Raw genomic sequence first — 20541 nt, forward strand, 5'->3', positions numbered from 1 at the left:
TGACCTCTTTTTTCTCGCCGGCCAGGCCTGAAGATTCTGGACCGGTTGAAGCCTCATTGCTGCCGCGGTTTGAACAGATAGAGATTGCTACTCAAACGGATTGTGATCCTCGGTTAGCAGAATCCAGCCTGGACGGTACACTATTCGATAATAACGGCTCATTATTAAAGCTTTGCCACCTTCTTCAGAAGAAGAGTCCACCACCATTAGCAGCTTGTGTTATTAATGCTAAACACAAAAATGTGATTGGTGGAAGATATTCACAGACTCCTGATCTTGTTTCAACGAGTTCAGACTCTACTATGAATATCTCTTCCTGCTCGGCACTATCTTCTAGCCCCATAGCAAGGGATAAGGATATGCTAATCGCAATGTATGCCCTTGCAAAAACCTTGCTGGTCTTATGTTTGTTTGTGTAGACGGGCGCAACAGAAACAAGAAATCTTAAAACTTAGTTACAGTACAAGGTAGCAATACATAGAGCAGTGATTGCAGTAGGAGCAAAAATACAGGTACAAGATACATTAAATACGAAGCAATGGTCTTGGTAAGTCAAGGAGGCTCATCGTGAGTAACAATATAAGCACACATACATATACAGATATGTATATACAACCTTACATGTCTACGTTAACGTGTATCCATGGTGCATGCAAATATGACAGAACAGACGACCATGCGTGTATAGTTAACCAATCTACAGTGTAGTTTGAGGGAACAAAGGGTTGTGTAGGGGCTGGAGAGGTAGAAGTGTAGTTCGGCAGTTAGGTGTCATTTGTGTGTAGCCAATTAAGTATCTTATGTCTGAATATATGGTAGGGTTGTTCTAGTCTGAGGTCAACTGGTAATTTGTTCCAACATTGTGCCGCTTTAACAGGGAAGCTAGATCCTCCTGCTGTCGAGCGTTTGAACCTAGGGATCTCCAGCATATATGAGTTTGCAGATCACGTAGGGCGGGTAGTTGTTCTCCTAGTAATCTTATCCATTAGGTATGGAGGTGCTAGGTTATTCAAGCATTTGGAGATGAGGGATGCTGTTTTGAGGAGAATACTGTCTGTTATTTTCAGCCAGTTTACCTCTTTCCTGAATTCGGTTATATGCTCTCTGTAGGGGATGTTCAGTGCTACCCTCAGGGCATTGTTCTGCAGTCTTTGAATTTTGTCTGTGATATATTTGTTAGCTCCTGAGTACAGGGCATTACAGTAATCTAATCTTGACATAATAAGAGCATTGGCTAGTGTGGTGCAGCTCGCTCTCGAGAGGTATGGTCTGGAGTCTCTGATAAGTTTGCAGGTGTACGTTGTGGATGAGGCAAGGGAGTTGACTTGCTTTTTAAGAGTGAGGGAGGAGTCCAGATAGAATCCTAAGGTTTTAACTACAGACATCACCTTGATCGGGTTGTTATCAATGTTAAAGGATGTGTAGTTTGGGATAAGTTTTTTAATATTGGCTTCACAGCCTAGGATTAGTAGCTCCGTTTTTTCGTCATTCAGGAAGAGGCCATTGGATGTCATCTATGCCTGAATGAGGGTGTATATTTTGTTCACCAAGGCTGGGTCCGTCTCAAAGTTGCCCGAAAGGGGTATGAGGATCTGTGTGTCATCTGCATTAGTGTAGGTGACACCCAGTCTATCCAACTTGTCAAACAGAGGCTTGGTGAAGATATTATACATGGTGGGGGATACGCAGGAGCCTTGGGGGACCCCGCAGGTTATATTGATAGGGTCGGCAGAGGCTGAGATAGAGAAGACTCTCATGGTTCTGTTAGCTAGGAAGGATTGGACCCAAGCTATAGCATCATTAGTGAAGTTGGCGGCAGATTGAAGGTGATTGCATAACAATACATGGTCCACCAAGTCGAACGCTGCCGACAAGTCCAATAGGAGTAGCAAGGCTATTTTTCCATTCTCCTTTAATTCTTCAATTTGTGTTTTAAGGTCTAGGAGCGCTGTTTCAGTACCGTGGAGAGGGCGGAAGCCCGACTGTCATGAGCCAAGTAGGTGGTTGGCCTCCAGATAGTCCTGAATTTGTATGTAAGCAGCTCTATCTAAGATTTTAAGAAGAAATGGCACAGTGGTGATGGGTCTGTAATTAGTAGGGATAGTGGGATCCAGAGTTTGTTTTTTAAGTAATGGTAGAAACCAGGATTCTTTAAGGTTAGCTGGTACTGTGTTCATTTTAAATGAGGAGTTTATCAACTTGGAGATAAATGGGGCTAGGTCTCTAGCTGCGTCCTTTATAATCTGTGCTGGGCAAGTGTCGCCTTTACAATTAGAAGGTTTGAGGGAGAGTATTATTTTTTCTGTTTCAGTTATGGAGATGGTCTTGAATCTAAAAGGTGTGGTTGTCCTAGTCGCCGAAGGTTGACTGGTTTGTTGGTCAGTGAGTGGTAGTGAGGCCTTTTTTTTAGCAATTTTGCTTTGTAGGGACAGAATTTTATTTGATAGAGCATTTTGTATGTTAGTACACCATACTTTGTCCTTTGGGGCATTGTCTATCGGTTGGATTGGAGATTCTAGTTCACGGAAGATAGAGAATAATTCTTTAGTGTTGGATTTAGCTTTCTCAATCCTGTCATTGAAGGTGTTCTTTTTGGCTTTGGTTATTTCTTTTTGGTACATTCTCGCAAATTCCGTTAGGGTATTTTTGTTATTTTCAGAAGGGGAGTGACGCCAAATGGACTGGAGTTTCCTTTTTTGTGATCTTAAAGATTTGAGTTGTGGGGTGAACCAGGCATTCAGGTGAGCTACTTGCCTAGCTTTGCGCAGTTTGACAGGAGCAATCATGTCCAGTGCCTTAGTCATAGCATTGTTAAAGGTATTTACCAATTCATCAGGGTTGTTATTTTCCATTCCAGAGATGGCAGGGAGGAGAAGAGGGATAGGTTTTTCAGCAGTGATGTCCTTCTTACTTCTGGTTAGGAGAGGCGGTGCCATATTATTAGGCTTGGGGCTGAGGAGGTCTCATGCGGCAGAGAAATGTATTAAGTGATGATCTGTCCAGGATTGTGGGACAATATCGGTAATGTTGATGTTGCAGTTTAGTTCGGATACCCAGTCAAGGGTCCTTCCTTTGATATGCGTTGGTGAAAGGACTTTTTGCGTAAGACCGTGGTCATTTAGTAAGGCAGCAATAGATTCAGCATGTTTGTTGTCAGTATCATTAAAGCCTAGATTGAAATCTCCCAGCAGTAGTGTTTGGGAGTGATCTTTGGTGTTGTCAGCTAGAAGACTGGTTAGGTCGTCTTCAAAGGTGCCTAGAGGCCCAGGGGGTCTATATATCAAATGGATAGTTAGAGTACGGTAGTTGGAGAGGGGCAGTTTGGCGGTTAGTACTTCACAGGATGTAAAGGAAGCTGAGGTGGCAAGTCGAATAGGGTGGGTTGTTTTGAAGATGATGGTTAGGCCACCACCTCTGCCATTCGGCTGGTCCACTCTAATGATTTGGTAGTTGTCAGGAACCGCTAACATGAGAGTTGGTCCTGCGGCCTCATGTAGCCAAGTCTCAGTTATGGCCAGTAAATCGAGATTGTCATTATTTAAAATGTCTGCAATTTCAGTAGCATGGGCTACCACTGATCTAGAGTTTATGAGGGACCCTGTTAGCATTAGGGTACTGTCAGGGTTGGCAGTTAGCGAGGTTTTGTGAGAGAGGGTATCTCGGGAAGTGTGATTTTTAGGGGGAGTTTTGTCTGTGGTATTAGTAGTTTGGGTTAGTGTGGAGAAGGGGTTCTTAGACCGGGTAGTCGTTCGATTGTTGACGTTGTTAGGGAAGTTTCTATAAGGTTCAAAGATAGGAGACAATCTAAACCTAAGTCTCAGATTTCTATCCTTAGGAGGGTTTGTTATGATGGCAGTGGCCATAATGGTTATGATGGCACAGATAAGTAGTGCAGTCTGGGCTAGTTTAGTCATGTAGGCAGATGTCATTGTCAAACTATGCTGAGGACATACTAACATCTAAGTGTTGATTCATTGTAGATGAGGGGGGACGGGACTTCTGTGCTATACCTAGCCTATGTTGTAGTTAGAACACATCTAGGCTAGTCAATGCAAAACACGCATAAGCTAAATGCAGTTGTAGGCGCAGGGCACATCTAGGCTAGTCAATGCAGAGCACACATAGGCTAAATGCAATTGTAGGCACAGGGCACATCTAGGCTAGTCAGTGTAGAACACACATAGGCTAAATACAATTGTAGGCGCAGGGCACATCTAGGCTAGTCAGTGCAGAGCACACATAGGCTAAATGCAATTGTAGGCGCAGGGCACATCTAGGCTAGTCAGTGCAGAACACACATAGGCTAAATACAATTGTAGGCGCAGGGCACATCTAGGCTAGTCAAAAGGAAACACACATAGGCTAAATGCAATTGTGGGCGCAAGGCACATCTAGGCTAGTCAATGCAAAACACACATAGGCTAAATGCAATTGTAGGCGCAGGGCACATCTAGGCTAGTCAAAGGAAACACACATAGGCTAAATGCAATTGTAGGCGCAGGGCACATCTAGGCTAGTCAATGTAGCCTAGTAACAATAATAGGTTAAGATGCATGTAATGATTTGAAGCAATGAAGGTAAGTCTCAATATGGCAGACACAGTGAAGGCTATGAGTACATGTGACTGGTAAAGCAGTGATGGTTCAGCTAAATGCTGTAGACCCCTATAAGGGCTTATCATACAACAATAGTAGGGGCTGTTGTTACTTTCATCAGTCTAAGGTCAATAGTTAATAGTTAGGCAATAATTCAGTGGCTGCAGCACGTAGGATACATGTGTCTATTCATCATCTCGCAAATGTGGGGGGTCATGTAAAAGCACTATGCAGGCACATGATATATTACAGTCACAAACGGGAGCATGGCGAGCAGTATGGTGAGCAGCAGGATTTAGTGCAGAGAAGTCCTAGGCTTCGGCAGCTGCTGGTGGGAGTAGATTGGGAGGGTGTACTGAGCACGGAGCACAAGTTAAATGCAGACACATTCTGAAATTTTTAAAGACAGTCACAAAATGCCAGCCATTAGGCTTTAATGTTACCTTCAAGACGCATGGGTACTGGGGTAAGCCACACAGGGATTCCGGCAGAGGCAGAAGGCAGGTGACAGGCTGAGGACAGGAAGCAGCCTTGTTTCCTGTGCCTTGGTGAGGTGGGCCGGCTTCATGCCTGCCGGCGCACGATAGGCCAAGAGGTAGCACTAGTAGCCTATCCGGAGCCAGGCAGCTGGGTTTAGGCAGAGGTAGGTGGAGGTGCTAGTCGGGCCAGTTCTCGGACCGCCATCTTGGAATAGACACTCCTCATGGTGCTCAACGGTGGATTCAGAGAACAGGGGGCAAAAAACGATTTTGGCAACGTTTTTTGCATTTAAAATAAAATCGGATGTGCAACATGCACGCACTTCGGAATTTAGAAGTGCTCATATGATTTTTCGAGCGGCTGTGCAAAGTAGCTGCAGAATGGCAATCTGCTTACCAGAAATGCTCTGGAGGGGGGCTCTTTCATCCTAGCCTGAACACTGCTCCTGCAGTGCCCAGATGGAGCTCCTGCTCCACTGTAGGTCGTAGGTCTGTGAGGTCTCAGGCTGAGGACAGGAAGCAGCCTTGTTTCCTCTGCCTTGGTGAGGTGGGCCGGCTTTATGCCTGCCGGTACCCGATAGGCCAAGAAGTAGCACCAGTAGCCTATCCGGAGCCAGGCAGCTGGGTTTAGGCAGGGGTAGGTGGAGGTGCTAGTCAGCCAGTTCTCGGACCGCCATCTTTCTATGTATAGGTATACTCAAAGAGCAGAAAAATAGTAAATCTATGTTAGCATCAATTGATATTGCTATGGCTCCGCTGACGTCGCGTTTTCCTACTCATCGTGGCCTTTGATTCGGACAGAGATTCTGTGGGAGACATGGCTTTACAAGAGATGGAGGTTGAAGCTGCATACCATGTTCAGGCCACGGCCAATGAATCTGAAATTCCTGAAGTACCGCCTATCTCTTTTTTGCCTCCTACCTTCTCTGGCGAGGAGAGAGAGACACAAAAAAATGGCACAGTGAGAACATAGGGTAGGGATTCCCAAGAGGCGTAAGAGACAATGGAAAAAGAGAAATCAGGTATTGCCACCTCCCCCTTGCAAAAACGTGGTAGAGCCAGCCACGCCCCGATGAAAGAGAAGGGCAAAGCAGAGGATGGCATCTCCAACCCATAGAGGCTCCTGAATCCCCTTTGAACTTGAGTTGGATGGCGGATGTACCCGATACCTTGTCAAGAAAGCCTAAGAAGTCATCCAGAAAAGGATACAGGGACCTCAACCAGATGATATAGGAATGAACACGGCCATACAGGCCAGTGAGTGGGTACATTCTATATGAAATGTTGTAGATAACGCAGACAAGGCATTTTAGAATCAACTAGACTTCGCTCAGGACGATAACTTGGACTGCCCGGGCCGTTAAACCCTGTTTCAGCCCTTGGCATGGGGGCTTAATGCCATATTAGGACTCTGACATTCAGAAAAAAAGTGCCAGTATATCTGTATACCAGCGTTTTTCCAGACCAGCAGAGTACAAGTGTGCCGGGGGGTTTGGGAGGTGACCTGATTTACCTCCAGCCAAGAGCTGGGAGTAAATCAGACCCCCACTGGCAAAAAACAGCCGGTGTAACCGGCACCAGTATTACCGGCAATCCCCTCCATGGAGTACTATGGAACTCCATGGAATGGAGATTTACTGCCCTTCCCCCACCTTTAATAGCCCAGTAATTCCGGGATATCAGGCAGTGGGAACAGTAATACCTTTTGTTGTTATCCCGCCGGATTTACTGGCGGGATACCACCAAACTGCTAATGACCTGCTGAGTGTTGTTAATTCCATGACACCATTAGACCAGAGTTGTGGTGCCCTAGATGAACAACCATTAAATTCAAAGCAGTCATTGAACAATATTGGTAACAGAGTACAGAGGCTTAGAAGGATAACATCCACTGATGTTTTCCTACTGCAAACAACATGGTTGACCACAGTGATATGTATAGATGGTTTTAAGATACTGAATAGGGTCGCTGCTCAGGGATGTAGCGACCAACCTGGTGGCGGCCTACTGATTGGATCTAAATCGTGTAAGCAGATGTGTGAGTTTAAAGAAAAGAAGTCCGATCCGAAAATGTTATGTGCATCCCTAACCTTATTGATACAGAGTAAACAGGAGCATATACTTTTGATTAATATCTACGACCCTCCTGTGGGCGGCTGACTCAAAGAACTATGGATTCCTCGACTGATATTGTCCTAGAGTGGGAATGGTCCCAACTGGGTGATGAGATGATCATAGCCGGGGATTTGAGTGCAAATTGCGAAAAGGTGAAAGAGATATTGATAAAGGTATGAGCTTGGCGGGTAGTAAGCTGCTGGTTGTATAGGATATACAATGCCATAGTTTTCCATCATTCGCTGGTTTTTGATTGTCTAAATCCTGCTTCTAGATCACCACCTGACCAGATGGTTACTAGTAGGACTGATTATTTGTGCACTCGATGTAATGGAAAATGGGATTCTGCTCATATAAGTATGGAAACAACCAAGCTTAGAGACCATAAAATAACCATAAGACCATAAACCCCGAACCTACCCTGCCCCATGCCTGATGGCACATTTAGACTTTCTTTACAAGGTAATCAGATTGTTTGGTCAGAACATCAAATAGTTAAACTAAAGGCCCTAACGCATTCTTACCCGGCGGCTATGGTGGCATTGAATGACACTGACGAAAATGCAGTTGTTCATGTGGTATCTGCATATGCCCGAGTGACTGCAACTAGGGGAGCTAAGGGGATTCCTTCTTCTTGGCCTAAAGAAAAAACAGTAATACGACTCATTGGTGGCCAAGAAGAAGAAATTGTGCACCGGGACCAGACTGCCTTTCTATTTTAGTTTTAAAGAAGGGCCCTGAATTATGGGCCGGAATTTTATATCCCCTTTTCCAGGCGTCCTGCAGAATGGGAAAATTCCGATATCTTGGGTGAAGTATATCCTCATCCCAGTTCACAAGAAGGGCCCCAGGAGCGATCCGTCTGGTCATCGGCTGCTTGCAATGTTGGACTCCCCTGGGAAGTTCTTCTGCAATTTCCTCCTTGAGGAACGTTCTACGTGGGTTAAGGATGCTCAGATTCCCACGATGCAGCCGATGGGTTTTAGGAAAGGCATGAGCACCGTCCAGAACATCTGGATGGTGCAACAGCGGATGGTTGGTGTAGTTGCCAACAGATCTCCTTTATGATTGGCATTCATTGATTTCTCCAGCACTTTTGATAGGGTAAAGAGGGATAGGCTTTGGAGCAAATTAACTAAATGTGGTTATAAGCCGATTATTATTGGATCTTATAAAACAAAGCAGAAACTGCAGTTATGGTTAGAATTAACCGAGAGGGCATCTTATGCATCCTGTTCAGACCTTGGATGAACTGAAACAGGGGTGTGTGCTTTCTCCTCTCCTTTGAAATCTCAATACGGCTGATATGGCGAGAGTTTTTGATAACTGTAATCATTTTCCATCAAGATTGCTGACAACTCCCATATCGTGGTTGGGTTATGCTGACAATATTGTTTTAATCGACATATAGGCCTACAGCAAACCCTAACAGCATATTATGAGTACTATCTAGAAAATAATTTTAAAGTAAATGATGCCAAGTCAAAGATAATGATTCTAGAGGTTAAACGGCGTCCATTGAGATTCAGGTGGAAGATAGGGGAACAGGTGTCATAGGAAGTGGAGCCCTATGCATAATCGGGTCTTCGTTTGACTTCATCATTATCCTCCAAACTATTGCAAATGTATTTGACACCGAAAGGCTTGAACACATTGGGGGTCATTAATTCATACGGGTGGCTATTCCATCGAGGACATTCTTTCAGTTTATAAGGCAGGTATGGTATCATCTATAATGTACGTCTTGAAACCTAATCGGATGAACAATGAAGTTGGGTTGGTGCCCTAGAGGGGAAACCGTGGCATAGAAATGTGGGCCCCCCCAGTCCCTCCCTGCGGCAGCTCTGCAAATGGAGCTTGGGTTGGTTGCATTACCAACACAAATTAAGACCAAAAGATCTTTTTTGTATTTGAAAGTTTGGCAAGATAATGGAACAACTATTTTAAGCTGCCACTATGAACGTAGGACCAATTTATGCCAAGTCTCACGGTCTATGAGCAATATGAGGGATGCCTGTGAGGCTTTCACAGGGAAATAGGATAGGCGGGGGAAGGGGGGTGAAGCTCTGTCTAATGACGCGATAGCAAGAAGGATCCTAATTGATAAAGCAAATTGCTGGGAATAGAGCTAAGAACATAGACTATCTACACGGGACGTCTTCATTGAAAGAATATGCTACTGAGTCGTTCCCCTTTCTTGAACCGGTGAACTACCTTAAACACACAATTGACGAAGGCTTACGCCATTCTATTATGGACACTGCCCACAAGGATGTTATGGACCCCCAGTCACATATCCCCAAGGAGGAGAGAACGTGCAGAAGGTGGATTCATTAGAAGCGATTAGCGATCTTCTGAATCAATGCTCTGCGTTACAAGACATACATACATCATTATTATTATTCTGTGGGTCATATAGTATATAACTGCATATCAACTTTGGTCCACAATTGTGGGTGCCGAAAAGGGTTCTCACAAATGCTACATTTGTTGTATGGAAATATATTATTACGAATTTTGAAGAATTTGTTTTCTTTGAGTAGGAAGGTTTGAGTGTGTGTGGTATTTTATGTATGTTTTAATTTGACACTGTTTATTTCACTTTTATATTGTACTAGCAAAAAGTACTCGTTCTCCAAACAGACAGGACAGACATGACAACACTCTCATCAATTGTTGAAAATCAGTGATCCTGTAGGTCGCTGTTCGGAGTCGCTCATTCCTTGCGGTGCTTTGCACTCTGAAGTAAAATGCACTGAGAATGGGTTTGTGCAGCTGGCTGACATACCCCGTGGCAGACATTGGAAGGAGGCGTGAGTTGGTGTACTGATGCATATTGGGACCTACTGTGCTCCCTCCCCACCTGCTGCCTCACCCTGACGTGGTGCAGTTCTTTTCAGTGCATTGTGGTGGACATATCTCAGAAACCGTGCATTCTACATTCTAGGTTTGAGGACCAATGCTTCTACGATCACATTGACATTTTGCCAATGTCAGGCGACCGTCTCATGTGTGAAGGTACTGGAAAATGGGCAAAGCGGTGTTGTGTCCAAATGTTATGGGGCCCGTAATGTCCAAAGGGTCGTAAAAGTTAACTATGAAAAAAGTGGTGCACATTGGTGCAACGGTGTGGAATTGCAGTAGGAACAACGCTTCGCCAAGCCACAACACATTTAGAGTTTTGCTGAAATCCGGGAAAAGGGGTGTTATGTCCAAATGTCATACAGGCAGTAATGTCCGGAGGTTCCTAACAGGTAACTATGCGAAATTTGGTGCAGATTGGTGAACCGGTGTGGAATTGTATAAGGAACAACGCTTCGCCAAGCCACAAACAAACCCACACATTCTCACTTATATAAATATAGATATTATTGTAATAGTTATTGTTAATGTATTTTATATGTCGTTTACATTGTAACCAAATAGACTTAATAAAAAAATACATCATTAAAAATAAATTAAATCCGTTTTTTGTGGTTCAATGAAAGAAGGACAGTAAATTCTGTGGAACGCCCAGTAGGCGCACACCTAACCACTTTCTATTAGCAATTCTGAAGTGTTTAGCTAAACGTTTCTCTTGGCTCCCATGCACTCTGTGCATTAATACTGTATATTGCCTTTTGAATAGCACGCTCTGCATGGCATCGGCTGCTCCCTGGCATACATTGCTGCATGCCGTGCTATGTGCGGCGGTGTGTGTTGGGTGCCATTCATTTTTTGCCTGAGCACCGCTCTTCTGCACTTTGCCGCTGTGTCAGCAGCTTCTGCGATTTGATCTGCTGTTTCCCTGCGCGCCCGCGCCTCTACCATTCTCTCCAAAGGGATCTTTAATAATGCAGCAGTGTTTTCATAATGCTGCGAAATAGTGAAAGCCTCGGCTTGAGAGAAGACTTATGCAACCTTCCTTCTTCGGCTCTCTGATTGGTTACAGGGCTGGTCCATATCTTCCAGCCAACACTGCCTGTGTTAATGGACACGGGGCAATACCAAAGGGTATTTGGTGCAGATAGGCTAACACTGTTTGTACCCACTAGTCCCTTTAGTTCAGCTCACTGCCTCTACCAGGAAACCCTCGCAGATTTAGAACCCTACCTTATGGAAGTAAGACCCTACCTGCATTTTGAAATACCACATAAGGGTAGAACCCTGCCTGCACCATGAAATCAATCCTCTGCAACAGTGGCGAAACACAAACTTTGGGCTCCCCTGTGAGGCCCGCTGAGGGCGCCTTCCCCCAGCTCAGCAACAACTCACGGGCCATGCCACACTCCGGCCCGGCCTAGATTACCAGGCTTGCGCAATATGCACAAACGTGCTGCTGCAGGGGTGCACCACACACTGCACTAGAAGAACAATATAAAGATGTGTTTTAATGCATTATACAGAACACTTTCTGAGAAAAATTGGCTAAAAGGCCATAGTGTTTGCAATTGTTTTGTAGGGTAACACCAGTCCAAAAATCCAATACATGCAAGTCACCAACAGTGCCCAGGAACATTAATGCTTTCATTAATATAATGCTTTGCTGTTAAAAATGCCATTCCACAATGAAAACATGTCCAATTGGCTGCACAATGTAGACCAGTCTAGACACGTAATAACATATTACAGTAAAGCATGCCAGGCCACATTTAGACATAACTAGACTGTTTACACCAAAATACCAGTCGAAGCAATAAACCTTATCATATTTTTTATTAATCACAGATGCCCAGAAAAATATACAATTCCGCAGTAAGAAACGGCTAGACTGGCAGCACCAAAATGCCAGTCTGGCCAGGTAATTACACTTAGCAGGACTGATTTATCAGCGATGCCAAGTTAAATAAAAGTCAAAATAAAAAATGATTAGACAGGCTGCACCAAAATGCATCTCTATCCACTAATACCACATACCATGCCTGCTTAGCCTGGACATGGATGGCCATTACAATTTATTGCACAATACCTGTCCCACCCCAGCCCCCACACATCCCCTCTCCCTCTCACCCCTTACCTCAATGCCCAAATCCAGCTTCTTGGCCCAGAATTACCACCACGTCCCTTTTCCTAGTCCCAGTGCTTACGTATGAGGCTCCTTGCCTCATAGGCAAGTACTGGAATGAGGAAAAGTGGGACTAGGAGTAATGAAGATAACAGGTAACTAAGCCATGCATTACCTCCATGTCCCTCTACATCATCCCAGCACTCATGCCCAAGTACTGGGATAAGGGAGAATAGGGCTATATGTAATGAAGATTACCAATAAGTAACTAAGGCATTAAGTGCCTCATACCCAAGTACTGGGATAAGGGAGAATAGGGCTATATGTAATGAAGATTACCAATAAGTAACCAAGGCATTAAACACAAGTAGAGGCGCAACACCATTGAGCTAGCTGGGCTTCACCCCTCCCACCACAACCCTCCTGAAATTCTGAGCTATGTTTACTCGGCCTATCTGACCTACAGAGCCGTTGCCGGACAGAACAGGACACAGATGTTAAACAGCACCTGGGTTTTGCTGTTAACAAAGGCCTAGCAATTACTAATGTAAAGCATTTCCCTGTTAGTAAATGCATTCAAAAGCATAATTCTTTAGGCATTTGAAATCTTGATGTGGGTTTATACTTGTATGCCATGGAAGTGATTGGAAGGGTAGAGACGGGACAGGAGACAGTTTATTCTCACATCAGTCCATAAGTGGGTGCTTTCAGACTTAAAGGCGAGAGTTGACTGCTTGTAACTTTGAAGCTGCACTAGAATAGTCTCATTACAATGCGTAAAGAAGTTAGATGCCCCCACACAAATAGGTTTGTGCCTTCCCCACTGCCTCTCCCAACAGTTGAAGGGTTAGCACCTCAACCCGAAATGTAGGTTTTGTTGCACCCCTGAACACAAACACACACACGCACAGCCAGTCACCCATACATTTAAGTGTGTATTGTATTGTTTATTCATTTATATAGCGATCCAAACCCTGAGGTATCTGGGCACAGTACCACCAATGCCTGTAAAGGATACAGGCATCATACATCATATCAAATTTACAGCATTTACACATTATTTACAGAATCTTTGTGTACAGTCACAGAGACAGATGCAGAACAGTTATACAAGAATAAGAATAGCATCAGAAGGTAACAGTGCAATATGGAGTAAGTGTCGTATATGCGTTAGATTCTATACAAGTTCAAAGTACTAGCTTATGTGAGTGTCATATTTCAGTGGTCAATGGGAACGCAGCCACGACTTTGCATCGTTCCTTAATGTTTGAAAGGACCGTGTACCTCTTAAGGAGTCGGGCATTGATTTGCAAAGTAAGGATGCCACAACTGGGAAACTGGCCCCTCCTGCTTTTTTAAGTTTACATTTTAGGATCCTGAGGCTGTTGGTTTGCGCCATTCTAATGGGGCGTTCTGAAGTGTGTCTGGTAAATCTCCCCACTTGGTATTTGGGAGCCCTGTTAACGAGATATTTGAAGGTGAGGTTCAAGGATTTGAACTTTATTCTGTCTATTATGGCAAGCCAATTTGTGGATCGCCTGGCGTGGGAAATGTGGTGTGTTTTTGTGATGCCTAATGCAGTTCTCAGAGCGTTATTTTGGAGTATTTACAATTTGCTGATGTTGTGTTTGCTCATACTCAGATAAAGAGCATTACAACAGTCCAACTTTGACAGGATGAGGGCCCGAGCAATCGTAATGCAGCTTTTAGTGGAAAGGAATGGTTTTCAGGCGTAGATCAGTTTACATGTGTAACTGGTAGCAGAGGCTGTGGCGTTGACTTGTTTATTTAGGTTCAGTGCTGAGTCCAGGTAAAAGCCTAAGGTTTTTACCTCCTTGGAGACTTTGATATTTAGTCCATCAATGATAAAGGAGTTGTATCGGTAAGAAAGTTTGTTCAGTCTGTTTGTTGACCCAATGAGTAAGAGCTCGGTATTATAATCAATGAGGCAAAGGCCATGTGTGGCCATCCAAGTTGGTATGATCAGGTAGATTTTGTTGATCAATGCTACATCTATGTCATAGTCTCCTTGGATAGGGATACGAATCTGGGTGTCATCAGCATAGTTGGTAAATGAGACACCCAGAATATCAAAAAGAGGCTTTGTATATATATTGTACATGGTTGGAGAGACTCAGGATCCCTGCGGCACTCCACATGTGATTGGTACTGGGTCCACTGCAGAGGTAGGGGAACACACTCTCATAGATCTGTTATCTAAGAATGATTTGATCCAAGGAGAGGCTTCCTTCGAGAAGTGAGCAGCAGATTTGAGATGGTTACACAAGACTTTGTGGTCTACCTGGTCGAACGCGGCGGATATGTCTAGAAGGAGGAGAATGGAGGCTTCTCCTTTATCCTTCCGTTCGTCCATTTGGTTTTTTAGGTCAATGAGGGCGGTCTCTGTCCAGTGTCTTGGTCTAAAGCATGATTGACGGGTACCTAGTAAGTTGTTAGTCTCCAGATAAGATTGAATCTGGGGGCAATCAGCCTTATCTAGGATTTTTAGGAGAAACAGTACAGTTGTTATTGGCCTATAGTTTGTCGGGATACTTGAGTCTAGGCTTGGCTTTTTTAAAAGAGGTAGAACCCAGGCGTCTTTGAGATTCGTGGGAACTGAGAAAGTTTTGAAGGAAGAATTAATAAGTGTAGTAATGAATGGAGCAAGGTCCCTAGCTGCTTCTTTAATAATAGGTGCTGGACAGGAGTCCCCTAGGCATCTGGAAGGTTTAAGTGAGGTCATTATAGTTTCCACTTCTATTATAGAGATTGTTGAGAATTTAAAATGATTAGTCAGTTGGGCTTGTTTGGTGGCGGCTTCCTGTAGTATAGTTTCTTGTGCCAGTAGTACATTCTTGTGTAGCATGTTTTTTTTTGGCAACAATGTTCTCTTGGAGCATAGATATTTTGTTGCAGAGGGCGTTTTGGATGTGAGTACACCAAGTTTTATTTTTGATGCTTGTGTCATTTGGACTGACAGGGGATTCTAATTCTCTCGTTTTATAACTGTCTGATAGAGTAGTGAGATTTTTCTTATTCTGCACGGACAGGTTGTTTTTCCATCACGCTTCTGCATGTCTTTTCATTTCGTAAGGCTTTAAGACTAGGAGTAAACCAGGAGTTCAAATGAGTTGCAGGTTTCTCTTTGCTACGTTTAAGCGATGCAATTGAATCGATAGATAGATTGATAGTGGTATTGTACAGGTCAACAAGCGTGGTAGGGTCTGTAGTGAGGTTAGCCATGTTGGTGATAGGTTGGATGAGAGGCAGAAGGTTGTTCACTGTTAGGTTCCATTTATTTCTAGTTAGGGCTGGGGGGGGCATGGTATTGGCTGAATTGATTTGTGGGTTATCTTGTATGGTGAATGAGATCAAATGGTGATCTGACCATGCACAAGATTCGATCGTGGTTATGGAGGTTTTACAGTTAATGCCTGCAATCCAATCCAAGGGACGGCCTTTTGAGTACGTGGGCGCATTACTCCTGAGGGTAAGGCCCGCTTCAGCGATTGTATTCGCTAGGGTAGATGTGTTGGCATTGTAAGGGTCGTTCAAGCCTAAGTTGAAGTCCCAGAGTATTATGGTTTGTGATCCAGGTTTAGTATTGGTATTAAGTAAGGCAGTTATGTCTTCTTCGAATGACACGATGGGACCGGGAGGGCTATAAATGAGGTGCATGGTGATAGTACGTGAGGCTGATAGGGGTAGTTTAACTGAAAGAAGTTCAGCAGAGAGTAGTGGCAAATGCTGTATGGCTCTCAGACCCAAGTTAGATTTTGTGATGAAGGCGATGCCCCTACCTTTGGAGGTTTCTCTATTTAACCTGAGGATGTTGTAGTTCTCAGGGACAGCTAGTGACAGGGCCGGGCCGGCCGCTGGGTGGAGCCAGGTTTCTGTGGCGGCTAATAAGTCTAACTGATTGGACGTGGTAATATCAGCAATGCCAGTGGCGTGGGCCACTAAGGATCTGGCATTGATAAGTGCTCCTTTAATTTCGTGTTTTTTTTTATCTAGATTGTTATCTGGGCAGTTAAGGTGGATGGATGGAGTGCAGGACTCAACAGTAGGTTTAAGTTTAGTATTTCTTTTGCGCAGCTTAAGGGGAGTCTGAGTGTTGCATAGGGTGGCGGTAGATGATCAAGATTTGGTAAGTCTAGATCCTAATCTAAGATTTCTCAGGCTAGTAAGGCAAGGTTGATTAGGTTTAGGTCTACTTGCGAAGCGCTGAATCCATTGGGTCGTTATTGAGTCAGGTGGAGTTTTGGTTGTCCCTGTGACCAAAGGTACTTGATCCTGTATGGGAACAAGAGGTGGTAGAAAGTATGTAGGACTAATTTGGTTGGACCGAGGTAGAGGTCTTCTAATCAAGGAAGGCATGAGGTTCATGTTTGCAACAGTTCTGATACCGCCCTGAAGTGGAGAGGGTATGGCCATGTAGTTTACCATAAGATTCAGATGAAGCAGAGTATTTATAAGGCAGAGAAACAGTGGTTCGGCGCCGGCCTTAGAGGGAGCACGTAGCATGACTAGAGTTCAGGAGAGCAGAATAAGCATAGTTGGAACCAGTGATAAATCCTACGCAGGCAGTGCTAGCAAATGTTGAGTTGGCAGCCTAATCCTAGTGTTTCCCGTGGGGACTCTAGATAGCACACCTAATGCAGTGCCTGAGGCGGCGTACGTCAGGTTTACATCCAGGTGAAGGCATTATAATAGCGTCATGGTACAAGTAGATGCACATAATCATAAGGGAGCAAGTAGATCAATAGGGAAGTGAGGGGATACAAGTAAGCAACAACAGGTACACTTCCCAGCTAATCCAGAGTAAGTCTATGAATTGCGACAGTGTTGAAACTGGATATGAGCATGCGCTCGGCAAGCTAATGCTCTGGCCCTATTGGAGTGGGTACTCCACACATAGTGGGAATAGTCATAGACAGCAAGATGAATAAAAATATATATGGTGGCAGGGCAGGTATGTGATAATCACATAGATATCATGATGGCGTGGAGCCAATCAATAGAAGCACATTGCGATGCACGTTAAATGACGAAGAGCACAGTTCCTACCGGCAGGCAGTTTGTGATAGTCTGGCAACATTCGCTCAGGTAGGGTACCCTTTCACCATACAGGCACACTCAGGCAGCCACCCATACATTCAAGGGTGCACCCTTTCACCATACAGGCACACCCAGGCAGCCACCTATACACTTAAGTGTGCACCCTTTCCCCATACAGGCACACTCAGGCAGCCACCCATACATTTAAGGGTGCACCCTTTCACCATACGCTCAAAATGTACACTCAGCCACCCAAACATTTAATTGTGCACCCTTTCACCATACACTCACACAGGCAGCCAACTACACATTTAAATGTGCACCCTTTCCCCATCCAGGCACACTCAGTCAGCCACCCATGCATTCAAGGGTGCACCCTTTCACCATACAGGCACACCCAGGCAGCCACCCATACATTTAAGTGTGCACCCTTTTACCATACACTCACCCAGGCAGCCACCCATACATTTAAGGGTGCACCCTTTCACCATACACCCAACATGCACACCCAGCCACCCATACATTTAATTGTGCACCCTTTCCCCATACACTCACACAGGCAGCCACCCATACATTTAAGTGTACGCCCTTTCACCATACACTCACACGGGCAGCTACCTATACATTTAAGTGTGCACCCTTTCACCATACACTCACAAACGCACACATCATGGGGTTGAGTGGAGCCCTATTACTTAAAAAATAAATTGTTTCATTTTGAAGTCCCTCTGACTTTATAAAGAAACGATTTCCGTTAAAGACGGAACCACAATGGAAATGATGTCTTTATGAAGGCAGAGTGACTTCAAAAATAAACTATTTCTTTTTTAAGTCATAGAGCTCCTCCCACCCCATTACATGGAGGCCTCCAGGTTTCCATGTCATGGGCTGGGGTGAGCCCTCGGACTTCAAAAAGAAATAGCTTTTTTTTGTAGTCACTCTGCATTCACAAAGACATTATTTTTTTTTTTAAAGTCCAAGGTCCCCATCCCAGGACATGTGGTTGTAGGGGCCCCCGTTACGCCAGTGCCCTGCAGATGCAGAACCCCTACATCTACCATGAATTCCCAACAGATCTAGAACTGTGTGTGCAACATGAAATCCCCCACAGATGTTAATTCCTGCACCATAGCATTGCCTGGGCCACAAAAGCCCCATGCAGATGTAGCACTTCATGTGCCATAAACTCCAGAAATACCCCACATATTTTTATTTTAAATTTTTTTATAGGGTAATTATAATGCTCCTATACACTAAATGGTGTTTCAAGGCGCTACAATACAAAAATAAGGGGGGGGGACAGGGAAGAAGAAAAATAAAAAATAAAATGGTCCTACTAGGCCTTGTGTCATTCGGATCGTGCAAGTGCAGTAACAAGAAGGGCGGGGGAGTGGGGATGAGGGGAAGTGCCAGAAAGGGCGGACTGCGCTAGTGCTAAGAAGGACAAGGAAGTGCAGGTCTTAGTGGGAGACGAGGGTCCCTGGGTTGGGCGGGTGCTAAGGGGAGGTCTAGTGGACAAGTGCCAGGGAATGCAGAGAGTGATGGGGAGAGAAAATCCACATGCTAAGTGCAAGGACAGAGCTGGACAGGTATCCAATAATTTTAGCGAATAGAAAACAAGAGAGTGACTTTTTACTGTAACCATAATAACGAAAAAATACCACATTTTTAATTAAATTTATATGGGGGTGGGTTAAAGCGTTAAAAAGGGGGTGAGGAGGGGAGTGTGGAGGGTTTAAAAGTGCAGGGACACAGGAGGCTTAAAGGGGACCACCAATTAAAAAATAAAAACATTTAAAATTTATTTTTGCGTTAACAAACTTTAGGTAAAAAAGCATTCTCTGTAAATTCCTTCGTTAACATCACATAGATCTGGCTGGGTGGGCTCAAATTGGGGTACAACCCAGCCAGGCAAGTACCTGGGCGAGGGAGCCTGGTACAGCTAGCAGCTAGTGCAGGTTAGAGTGGGGGAGGGGAATCAGGAGAGACCAAGTGCTGGGGTAGACTGGCCTAGGAGGGCCGGGAGCCCAGTATGAATCAGAAGGAACCAGGTAGCCAGGCAAACTGTAGAGATGTAGACCAGAATGAAACCATACGCAGATGTAGAGCCCTACCTGTGCAATGAAATTCCTTGGATAGCGTAAATCCTTCGTGCAGCATGAAAAATCCCAAAGATGCAGCTCCATACCTGCACCACAAAATCCCCTGTAAATGTGCAACCTGAAATTCTACACAGATGGATGGCTCTACCTTCACTATGAAATATCCTGCAGTTGCATAACCCTAAATGCACCGTGAAATCCCCTGCAGATTTAGAGTCATACCTGCACCATGACACCTTCTGCATAGGGAGAGTTCTACTTGCACCATGAAATCACCTTCAGATTTGGAGTCATACCTGCACCATGGCACCTTCTGCATAAGGAGAGTCCAAGCAGCACCATGAAATCTCCTGCACATTTAGAGTCATACCTGCACCATGACATCTTCTGCATAAGGAGAGCCTTAGCTGCACCATGACATTTCCTGCAGATTTAGAGTCCTACCTGCTCCATGACATCTTCTGTATAAGGAGAGCCTTAGCTGCATCATGAAATTGCCTGCAGATTTAGAGTCCTTACAACACCATGAAATATTCTACATAAGAAGAGTCCTACCTGCTCCATGAAATCCCCTGCAGATTTAGAGTCATACCTGCACCATGACATCTTCTGCATAAGGAGAGTCCTACTGGCACCATGAAAGCCTGTGCCGATTTAGAGTCATACCTGCACCATGACATCCTCTGCATAAGGAGAGCCTTAGCTGCACCATGAAATCCCCTGCAGATTTAGAGTCATACCTGCACCAGGACATCTCTTGCATAAGGAGAGCCTTAGCTGCTCAATGAAAACGCCGTGAGATTTACAGTCCTACCTACAGTATGAAATATTCTGCATAAGGAGAGTCCGACCTGCTCCATGAAATCTCCTGCAGATTTAGAGTCATACCTGCACCATGACATCTTCTGCATAAGGAGAGTCCTACCTGCACCATGAAATACCCTGCAGATTTAGAGTCATAGCTGCACCATGACATCTTCATGCATAAGGAGAGCCTTAGCTGCACCATGACATCGCCTGGAGATTTAGAGTCGTACCTGCACCATGACATCTTCTGCATTTGGAAAGTCCTACCTGCTCCATGAAATCACCTGCAGATTTAGAGTCATACCTGCACCATGACATCTTCATGCATAAGGAGAGCCTTAGCTGCACCACGACATCGCCTGGAGATTTAGAGTCATACCTGCACCATGACATCTTCTGCA

General features: G+C 44.6%; 1 protein-coding gene and 1 long non-coding RNA gene across 2 annotated transcripts in view; one reads left to right on the forward strand and one right to left on the reverse strand.

The window, feature by feature from the left end:
* Positions 1 to 20541, reverse strand: part of KBTBD12 (kelch repeat and BTB domain containing 12) — a 1008581-nt gene that overhangs the window by 312589 nt on the left and 675451 nt on the right. The gene's annotated exons all lie outside the window — the stretch shown is intronic.
* LOC138566275 (uncharacterized) overlaps positions 1 to 20541 on the forward strand; it is a 415633-nt gene that overhangs the window by 230869 nt on the left and 164223 nt on the right. The gene's annotated exons all lie outside the window — the stretch shown is intronic.

Source organism: Ambystoma mexicanum, chromosome 2p, assembly GCF_040938575.1.
Source record: "Ambystoma mexicanum isolate Mex_15411 chromosome 2p, UKY_AmexF1_1, whole genome shotgun sequence".
Lineage (NCBI taxonomy): Eukaryota > Metazoa > Chordata > Amphibia > Caudata > Ambystomatidae > Ambystoma > Ambystoma mexicanum.